Source organism: Magnolia sinica, chromosome 4, assembly GCF_029962835.1.
Source record: "Magnolia sinica isolate HGM2019 chromosome 4, MsV1, whole genome shotgun sequence".
Classification (NCBI taxonomy): Eukaryota; Viridiplantae; Streptophyta; class Magnoliopsida; order Magnoliales; family Magnoliaceae; genus Magnolia; species Magnolia sinica.
The window spans coordinates 15,827,223-15,838,301 of NC_080576.1; positions in this window are offsets into that span (position 1 = coordinate 15,827,223).

The following is an 11,079-nucleotide window of genomic DNA, read 5'->3' on the forward strand; positions in this document are numbered from 1 at the left end:
ATTGCTGTCCATCGGTGCCACATGGAAGGAAAATGAGTCACCGCCATTTATAAATGTGTAGAGTTAAAGCCAATTCTCCTTACAAGCATTTCTCAGAGGTGGCCCGTCCACACGAGGTAAAGTCATGCGCGCATACGCACGTGAAAGTGGACGTGGCCTGCATGGTGAACCCAACACCATGTAGCTCGGTGCTGCTCGGATATAGTGGGATTTTGTTAGGTCTAATGCCGCTCTTAGAGACCGGCACATGCAAAGTATATATGTTTGTCAGTTGTTAGGTGGACAGGTAGGCTGATACTGCCCCTACTCATACTGAAATTATTATAGGTATGATATTGGGATTTTAATTGGATGATAAAAATGGATACTTGGGAAAGCATGTTTTCACCAGGGTAAGGTAAATTACTATCCATATGGAAATTATTATCTCCATTGCAACGTGGGAAAACATATTTGAAAGTTGTTAAGTAGACTCAATTTTTAGTGCCTTCCCATCCAATCAAATTCATATGAACTGGTGTATGTGTCTGTGTGTGTATATATATATAGTGAGGTAATACTTAACCCATACCCATTAACTTGTATCTTTTAGCTGTGTTGTTAGGAGAATAATAAGAGGTTTCAGTTGTACATACATCTCTCCGTTGTAAAATTCCTAGAGTAACATGTTCTTAGCATGATATGCTTATTTTGCCGTAGTGTTCTTGGGATCCTTGCAATCACTGTTGTGATCCGTGAATGCTCATTTCTAATTTCCTAAGCAAGTACTAACATGCAATGGCATTCCATTTATACGAGCTGACCGTGATAGGTTGACTGTAGAGTGGTGCTTGTTCGATTGAGCTACTGAGATAACAACAGCACATGACCAATTAAATTCTGCCACGGCCCAATTCATGAAATCCTTTTTGCAGGATGCGCTGGGGAACAAGGTGGGGCTTACTGGGATGTTTATGACAAATTCACCCGTCCATTCATTTTAAGAGATTATTTTAGAAGACACCACAAAAAATGAGTGAAATCCAAGACACAACGGAGTCACATGAGAGGTAAAACAGAGAAAGAACAGTTGAAAACTTCCTAAGTTCTGCTTGATGTTTATATGTCATCCAAACATTTATAAGTAATCCCCACTGATATGAACTGAAAATACTAAAAGCTTAAGGCCCGTTTGGACAGTGGTGTTAAGTTATATCAAATGGGCTTGTATTACTATTCGCACTTCGAAATTATGAATGACATATTTAGAAGGAGTGTGAAATGGGATTAAAATTAACTTTGTAAGCTTTAGAAAATGAGCCTGATTAAAATTAACTTTGTAAGTTTTGGAAAATGAGCCTGATTAAAATTAACTTGATTAAAATTAACTTTGTAAGCTTTAGAAAATGAGCCTGATTAAAATTAACTTTATAAGCTTTGAAAAATAAGCATTGTATTGGATAATGGACTTTTACTTCATCCAGGGTCATTCCAGATACAATTTGAAAGTAAATCCTAAGATTTACTTTTTAATATATACATTCTTAACGTAGTATTAAGGAACCTGGGATATACCCAGTACAGAAACAATACCTTACACATTCATTTATTGGAACTTTTACTTCCATCCACCTTAATCCCACCTAATACAGTGGCCTGACAGGCCCTTGACATTATACAAAACTTTTGCGGTGATACTAATGTTTCAATGATAGTCGTTCAACCCTACTGTTTCCTCTCGTGTGGCCTACGTAAGGCTAGGATACTGCTAATTTTTTGTTCGCATGCCATAAAATGATCTCTTAAAAAAGGATGGACGGGTTAGATTTCGCACAAGCATTACGTTGAGCCCCACCTAGCTTTCCATCGCACGAAGTTCCAAAAAAGGCTTGTAACCGCTGGCATGACAAGCGGAAGCTTTTTGTTTTTAACCAAAGGTCCAAAGGTATTGCAAAGTAACACAACCAGGATCTAACTCGGGAGAAATCCGACACACTACCCCATCGAATCCAAACATAGATAACACGTGTCTCCCGCATTAAATAAAAAGTTCTGTGGGGTCCCTTTGTTACATCAATCCCATCCATAAAAAGACCGGGGCAGGCTGTGAAAAAAGCCCGATCCATTGTTTCAAGGAAACCATACCACAGAGAAATAGGAAGTGAGTTTTGAACGGCTTGGATGTCATATAAACATTACAGTGGGCCAGAAAGGTGGGCGTTCTCATTCCCACCGTTCCCTTTGGCGCGGGATAATTCGATTTTTGCTCCGACCATGCTTTTGGGGGAAACGGATTGGCTACTCCCCCTGACACCAGCCCCGGAGCTGGTGGTCGGTGCTCTGTGGGCCCACCATGATGTATGTGTTTCATCCATTCCGTCCATCTATTTTTCTAGATCAATTTATGGTAATACACAAAAAATGAGGTATATCCCAGTCTCAAGTGGAACACATTATAGGAAACTGTGTTGAATGAACTTCGACCGTTAAAAACTTTTTGGGAGCCATAAAAGTATTGGATCAAGTTGATCTTTGTTTCCTCCCTTCATCTGGGTCTTTATGACCTAATCAACGGGTTGGATGTCAAATAAACAGTACATAAGGCCTTAGGAGGATTTAAATAATGGATATCCAATCAGTATTGTTTTCCTGTGGTGTGATCCACTTGAGATTATATCCCTCTCAATTTTTGGGAGAAAGATATAAAATGATATTTAAAAATGGATGAACTGAATGGATGAAACATATACATCATGGTAGGGCCCACAGAGCACCGACCACCAGCTCCGGGGCTGGTGTCAGGGGGAGTAGCCAATCCGTTTCCGCCTTTGGGATCACATCCTAACCTTAGCTGTCACAACTAATAGACGGGATGGATGTCACCCACGCATCATGGTTGGGACCCACTGACACTTTTGTTATAAAAGGCAGGCACTTAATTAACCATGCACTTCAGGATCACCCGAATCTATACGCACGATACCTAGATACGGAGTACGTAGGCCTCACCGTGCATATGCCACGGCTGAGAGATACACCATTCACATGATCTTTACCATTCCACGTATATAAAAAAAACAATGGCCATGAGGTTCCACCGATTGAGTGGTTAGGATGATGTGATCTTCAACATGTGGCCCATCTATCGAAGGCCTACTCTTTACCTCTCTGTTCGAGTGGCCCCACGATCAGGTGGAGTAAATTCTGTCATGCTCCCGATCTGTACCTGCCTTTCCTCTCTTACTATATCCGTTTCTTTTGAATGGGCTAATTTTTTCTTTTGAATGCTACCCTCAGCAAACCCTGCTTTCCAATTCCACTTCTGGAAAGGAGAAATAAGAGACGGAAGGAGTTATTTGATAAGCTAGATGGAGTACCTCCATCCATACGCTTGCGTACGGACGCCGTACATGCAGAATTCATATACCTCAATACAAACCGTCCAAGGAGTGGACCCATTCAGATGGGTAATCATCCATCAGAGATCTTATCGATTAGAAAATCCTACTTCTTATTGATGGCCGTTTGTTTTCTTTATTTTAACTTCATCGTTGAGGAACATCTATTATTATATGAATTTACGGTTATTACTCATCTAAAACGAGTCCCGCGATTTGGACGGGCTGGATTGATGTGTATGTACGTTAAAGGTCACACGCCAGACCATCACTGTCCCTATGAAAAGAAAGATATTCGCCTCTCATGAAGCTACTAGTAACAGTATTAAATATACTGAAAGATCGCCCTCAGGACACGGAAAGTAATGCGAATAAATACACGAGAGATCCCCAATAACTTTAGGGCGGAATCTAACGAATGACAGCATGCCACGTGTCTTTAGAGGACTACGCGACGTCGCACTCACCGCGGGCATCGGGAGTGTCGTGGTCCAATGCTGACCCCATGATTGCGGGGGCAACGGTGGCCCACTTTTCTTCGCTCTGTCTCTCTCTAGTGGCCAACAATGCAGAATCTTGTGTATCCTCGCACTTGGGAACGGACCACCAGTAATCACACCAACAATGCAGAATCTTGTGTATCTGTTTTATCCACGCCGTCCATTCATTTTACCAGCTCATTTTAAGGTATGAGTCCAAAAATAAGACAGATCCATATCTCAAGCGGACCACACCAAAGGAAAACAATCCCCACTGTTTCCTGTGGTGTGGTCCACCTGAGATTTGGATCTGCCTCATTTTTGGGGTCATGTCCTAAAATGATCTGCAGAATGGATGGAAGGCGTGGATAAAACAGATACATCATGGTGGGGCCCACAAACCTTTGACACCAGCTAGTCAAACCGCCTCTCTCTCCTGCAGTACACGTGGCATGTACATGAGATCCTAACCGTCCAAATCTGCCAGTTAGGATCATAACTTAAGTTTGGGTTATATCCAGTCTACGGCGGGCCCACTATTTGGGTGATTCATACTTAATAAAATGCCACGTGTACAGTAGAAACCCTCCCATGTACATTAGTGGCGATGTAATGCCCGTCACTCGTTTCCTTTCCTTGATGGAGACGATGAAAGGGGCGCGGATTAGATACTGACAAGGTCAGTAGCCAAATCACCATAAAGTGACGTCTCCAAAATCCGTGGACCCATCATAATGCATGTGTTTTATCTATACCGTCTGTCCATTTGGAGAGATCGTTTTATGGCATGATAAAAAAGAACAAGATAGACCTAAAGTTCAAGTGGATCTCACTATAGAAAACAGTTTGGATAGTAACATCTACCGTTCAAAACTTCTTACAGGCCATGGAAGTTTCCGAATCAAATTGATATTTATGTTTCCACTTCATCTATATCTATGTTAACTTATAAATAAGTTGGATCTCAAAAATACATGATGGTGGGCTATATAAATGCTTCATCGATGTGTGTGACTGCTCTCATTGTTTTTTGTGGTGGGTCTACTTGAACATTGGACCTATCTCATTCTTTTTCTCCTGTCTTAAAATGGTTGGACGGCATGGATGCAACACATGTACATGGTGGGTCACATAGCTTGGTGACATCACTACAGTAGCGATTTGGCTACTGACCTTGTCAGTACCTAATCCGCGTCCCGATGAAAGGTGGCCGCTATTGGACACTTTTTAGCTATGAGTGGCAGGAAAGGAGATCTTTAGCTTGGGATGTGGGACACCCAATACCCCAGCAGGAGAGACGATGTGGTGGGATCCTGTCCGTCCGACATCAATGATGTCACCCAACTCATGCGCGTCGTTGAATTACGAGCGGGTCTATGCACACGCCATAATATAGTCTATAACCAAACGCGTTCCGAGAACGCTGCATGAGGGTCTTTAACTGGTCTGTCATGATATGTGAAGCTCCCTCTTCATGGTACAAGTGGCAAACATGTACGTTGATGCACATGAGTTGGGTGACATAACAATACAAGTGGCAAACATGCACTTGATCAGGATTTTCTGCCAGGGGCCCAAATTTCTCGATCGTACAACTATGGTATCAATGGGTACCGGGACCCGATGAACTCACGGACCCGACCCGATTGTGATGGGTCCGGACCCAATTTATTTGGATCCATCAAGAACACATCTTGGACCCGATTAGCCTACTTCGGGTAGGGTCTATCAGCATGGCAAGTCAGGTCGGCTCCGGTCAATATTAATGGTAATATAAAGTATTGATTATTATAGTACTGAAATAGGGCTTCATAAGCCATGCACTTGTAAAAGAACCTATTCACGTATCACACGTGTCAAAGTGGCACATAGGTGCAATATGACACAGGGAAGGACATGTGGTCGAGCACCATCTTTCTCAAGGGATAATTGTTCGTAAGTCATGGAACTTCCCTGGACTCCTTACAAGAAACCTAAAATGAGGAAAAAGAAAATTGAAATAATTCTAAAATATTCAAAATAATTTTTATTGATGATGAAAAATGAGTTTACAACTCTTTAAATAAAGCTATAAACCTTAGGGAGAAGTTTCGGAATCATATTATAACTAAAACTCCTATAAATCACGGCTTACTATAAATAGTAAACTTACTATTTATAGACCGTTATGATTTCCACTAGACATCATGGTTTTTGACCAAAAATAGTAAGTGTCTTATTTAGCTCAACCATGCCATTCTCCTAATTATTCTAAGTATCCGTGAAAACTCTGTACCTCAAGAATGTTTGTTGGGATCGGCCATTCCCTGATAACTTTTACATTTTCCTTATTCACTCGAATATCCGTGGATGTCACGACAAAGCCCAAAAACAACGGGTTGTCGATCAAGAAGCAACACTTTTTAAAATTGAGATACGGTTTATTTTCAGTGAGCACTTGAAGGACCTTTTTGAGATGTTCCATATGGCGTACTTTGTCCTAACTGTATATCGAAATATCATCGAAATAAACCACAACGAACTGCCCAATGAATGGTTTCAGAACGCAGTTCATTAACCTTATGAATGTGCTATGAGCATTCGAAAGGCCGAAGGGCATAACGTAACCATCCATTATACAACCCTTCCTTGTTCTTTAAAGTCGTCTTCCATTCATCACCCGGCCGTATTCGAATCTCATGGTAGTCGCTCCTTATGTCCAGTTTAGATAATAATTTTATGCCCTCAAGCATGTCCAACATATCATCCAGCCGTGGTATGGGAACATGTATTTTATGGTGATTTTGTTGATGGTCCGACTGTCGACATACATGCATCAACTCTTATCTTTCTTAGGAGTTAATAGAGCCGGTACGGTACATGGGCTCATGCTTTCTCAATTAAGACACTTACGGATCAGTTCCTCCACTTGTTCTTACAGAATTTCGCACTCCTTCGAACTCATCCGATGGTGAAGACGATTGGGTAAGTTGGACCAACGGACAAGGTCGATATGATGTTGGATATCTTGCATGTGAAGCAATCCATTGGGAAGGTCATCGAGCCAAATTTCTTTAAGTTTTAGTTTATCATGAATGATGGTGGGATCAAGTTCTTTTCCATTTACAATTAGTGTATAGACCTGTCCTGTTTCTTTGAATTCCTCCACAAAGTCCCGTATGGTTAAGAGAAAATGGCCCTCCACTTTAGAACTTTCAGGTGACCCCTCTGGATCCATAGCGGCTTGTTCACAACCCCAAGTCTAGGGTCGCAATGTAGTAATAATCTCAATGAGACCAAGGTCGAATCCATAAGGACTAATCTCGTGCGTATTCTGAAAGCAACTAGAACAAGAACTAGAAAAAGATGAAAACCTAAATCTATAAGTATATAGAGTAATTGTGAGAGATTTAATGAAAAACTTAAGAAATTCAAAGGTGAAAAACTAGGGTTTCTAAGGATCCACTTGTAGAGATCAGGGAGATTTATGCTTGATTCAATGACGCAACTGGAATCAGAGTCCCATCTTATCCAATTGAAAGATATTTCAGTAAAACCAAATCTGAACTTCCTTTGACCTAATTCTCAATGGATGAGAGGTGTGAGAACTGGAAGTGATTCTATCACAAAACCATGCCCATGAGATAAGGCAAACAACAGGATTTTCCAATCCCACAATCAATCATAAGAGAATCATGAAGATTAGAAGGATTCCATCACCCAACCATGCCCATGGGACGATGGTGAACAACGGGATTTCCTGATTTCACAATCTCAATACATGAAAAGAACATACTCGAAGCTATTACAGATCTATTATAATTTAAGTCACAACAAACCATTAAAAACTAAAAGTATTTCTTATAATCAAACTAGAATCAAAGATAGTTTAAATTAAACATGAATCAAAACAATAGAAAACATCCCATCACGCTACAAGCTTCACCTCTTAGCTGTAACTAAGAGGTTTAGCCAACCATAGGCATGATTGAACTAGAATCTCTTAAGAAAAGCATAAAAACAACTAAGGAAAGGGAAGAAAAACTATTGGCGACGGCTTCTCCACGCTTTTACTCCACTCCACAAACCCTAAAAGATGCTTAGGAACATCTTAGGGAGTCCTATTTATAGTTGTGGAACTTTAACTTTCGCACCTAGTTGGAAAACCCTAAAATTTGCCTCAAATTTACGCAGTTTTTCAAAATATGCTTCACTCTGTACAATTTCACAGAATGACCTAGAGTTTCAGAATATGCTTCTTCAGGACACTTTCGGGAATATGTTTATTTTAAGGACAATTTCAGGATTCTTTTTCTTCACTTCAAGTCTTCAATGCTCTTCATTCCTCACTTGGTTTTCTTAGTTCTTTGGTATGTGAATTCTTCACTTTTGGTCTCACAAGATCCATCCTTGGCTTTGGTGATTCTTGAGCGTTAAATTCATGCTTTTAGCATCCTTTTCAATCCAAGCTCTTAAATTCACCTTGCAACACAAACATGAGTAAAATAGAACATTAAACATTATCATGTTCATAAAATCAAGTAATAAATGGGGGATAATATGCAATATTTGACCATCAACACAATCTTCAACCGGCATTTTGCTAGTCTTGAGCAAAGTATGCGAAAAATATTTCGAGAACTATAGGACAATTTCTATATATAAGCTCAAGTGGTTTTAAAACAATCCAGATAATAGAGTTTCACAATACATCGATGTTAAGCATTATTTTCTCTTAAACTGTAGCACTCGGTAAATTCCATAGTCAAGTTCAAAGTATTAATCCACAAATTAGAGTAATTCTAAACATTGAATTCCATGGGTGCATAGTGAAATCTATACTTATCACAATCAAAGGTTCAATTCTTAATTTTCATGATAACATTGATAATCAAAAGAGCATTCAGGACAACCAAAACATAAACCAAAACTTGTCTTACAGTTCATTTTTTCAATATTTCAGCTTTTGATTTTTCCATCGATGGCTTTCACGCTATGTTAATCTTTTTAAAGGTCTTTAATAGGTAACCGTTTTCGACAATAACTATTTTTTTAAACTGGATATTTATTTATTTTTTATTATTATTATTTATTTATTTTTCAATTCTTCTCATTGAACATGATGGATAAATTCCCCAGGTTGGTTCCTTCCATGCTTAATAATCACCAAGTTAACAATTCAATATCAAACTGACACCTTAATGTATAAGCTAGATGTGACATGTGTAATCATGACTCAATCAATGTTTAAAACTTTTAATCATGGATTAATAATTCGAACTTAACTGTGAAATCTAACAAGTAGCTGAACCCAAGAGTCATAAATCACCAACATTAAGTATCTTATACTTCTAAATTATGGATGAACTTCAAAATCGCTCGAATTTACAAAATTTTCATGATTTTTGCTCAAAGACTAAGAAAACATTGATTAGCTTGCCTAATCCACATCCCCAACCTAAAATATACATTGTCCTCAATGTAAAAGATATAAGCATTCAATGCACATGCGACAACGAAAGTAAAGGAGAAGTGATGGAAAGGTATTACCTGAAGAAGGAACCTAGAGGCTTTTCCAATGGTCTCAGTGTAAAAATGGGTTATCACAAGAGTTAAACCAACAAAAAGCAAAATATCCTAAAATAAATGGAAAGCAAACTATCTTAAACAGCATAAAGCCGACAATCCTAGACATAACATGAAAGTAATAAACTAATCCTAAACTAGGAAAGCAAGGGAAAAGCTACTTAGTTATGCCATAAGGTTCCTCCTCCGACCAATATCTTGATAAATTTCTTAGTGGGTTTCTCAACAAGATCATCCAAAAGCTCTTTTTACAATAGGCTTGGATGCCCTGGAGCATGAATTTCCATATAAATATATGAACCTCAGCAAAAAAATTATCATTGAATCGCTTAAGGTATCCAAAGTACATATGATTCACCTGTGACTGAAAAAGTATCAATGTTAGTACTCCATGGTGAATCAAAGACTACGGGTAGATAAAATTCTGAAAAATTTTCGGCAGATGATGTAGTCTCAACACATTCCGAAGTTTCAGACTTCGGTTCAATTGTCAGCTATCCCTCCTATGATAATAAACATTCAGTATCTGTGAAAGGAAAGGTTTCAGAATAAGGGTTCTCTCGGTCAATAACAACTACCGAGGTGTTGTCATGCAAGGCATTCACTATGTCTTGTATCATGGAATCATTTGAATTTGTTCCATTAGGGTTAAGTAGTCTTGGGTGGGATCTAGGGTTGGGCCTTGGTTCAACTCCACTTTGAAGTTGGGTTGGACTTAGGTCGAACCTTGCACCCTTACCACAGCCTAATCCCTTTTGATATTTCGGATATGACCCCTGGACATGGTGTGCCACGGAACCATTATGGGCCCTCCATTTTAAATGGGGCCCACACTCAAAAGAACCATTGACCATAGACCCCGCCATGCACGGCCCAAACGCAAAATCCTACTCTTTGGATGTGAAAGAGGGTTTCCCAATGTGGCTTTCTAACAAATAGTTACAACTACAAAGGTACTGTTCATATTCAAAGTGCACGCAGAAGTGAAAGTCCTCGGATGGAACTGAAGCGTCTACTAACATTTATTTTAAGCAGCAATTAAAACACCCAAGCTGTAGGGCTCACTATGCTGTCTATGCAATATCACTCCATCCATTAGGCGATAACCGATTACAAAAGATCATCCCAATAAAAGCCTCAGATGGGCCACAACAATGGGAACTATGTTCATTTGTGCCTAAAATCTCTTGAATGTACACAGAACGGTCTGTCTGAGTTTCAGATTAGGCTGATTTCTCCATCTTCCCTCCATCCTGGTAAGTCACAACTGATGAAGGGGTTTGATGAAAGATTAACTAACACCACAGAGGACCTACACACAAAGCTATGGTTTGCGTCCCACCACCATGGTTCCCTGTGGTGTGGCCCACCTGAGTTGTGGATATGGCTGATTTTTTACCGCAGTTCTTATCATCCACAAGCACACCTGATGGACAAGGCAGATGCGAACCCAGGAGTTTTGCTAGCTGCATAAAACAGGTGTTGTAGAGGATTATGGTCCAAACTGGATGGCCCGGATCATGCAACTGATTCATGTCCATTCGATGTAGGACTCAGGAGATTCATAATGACAGTAAAGGATGGGCTCATATGTGGTTGTGGGGCCCACAGACTACTACCAAGCATGTTCTATCTTATCATCCCTAAGCCATCTATAC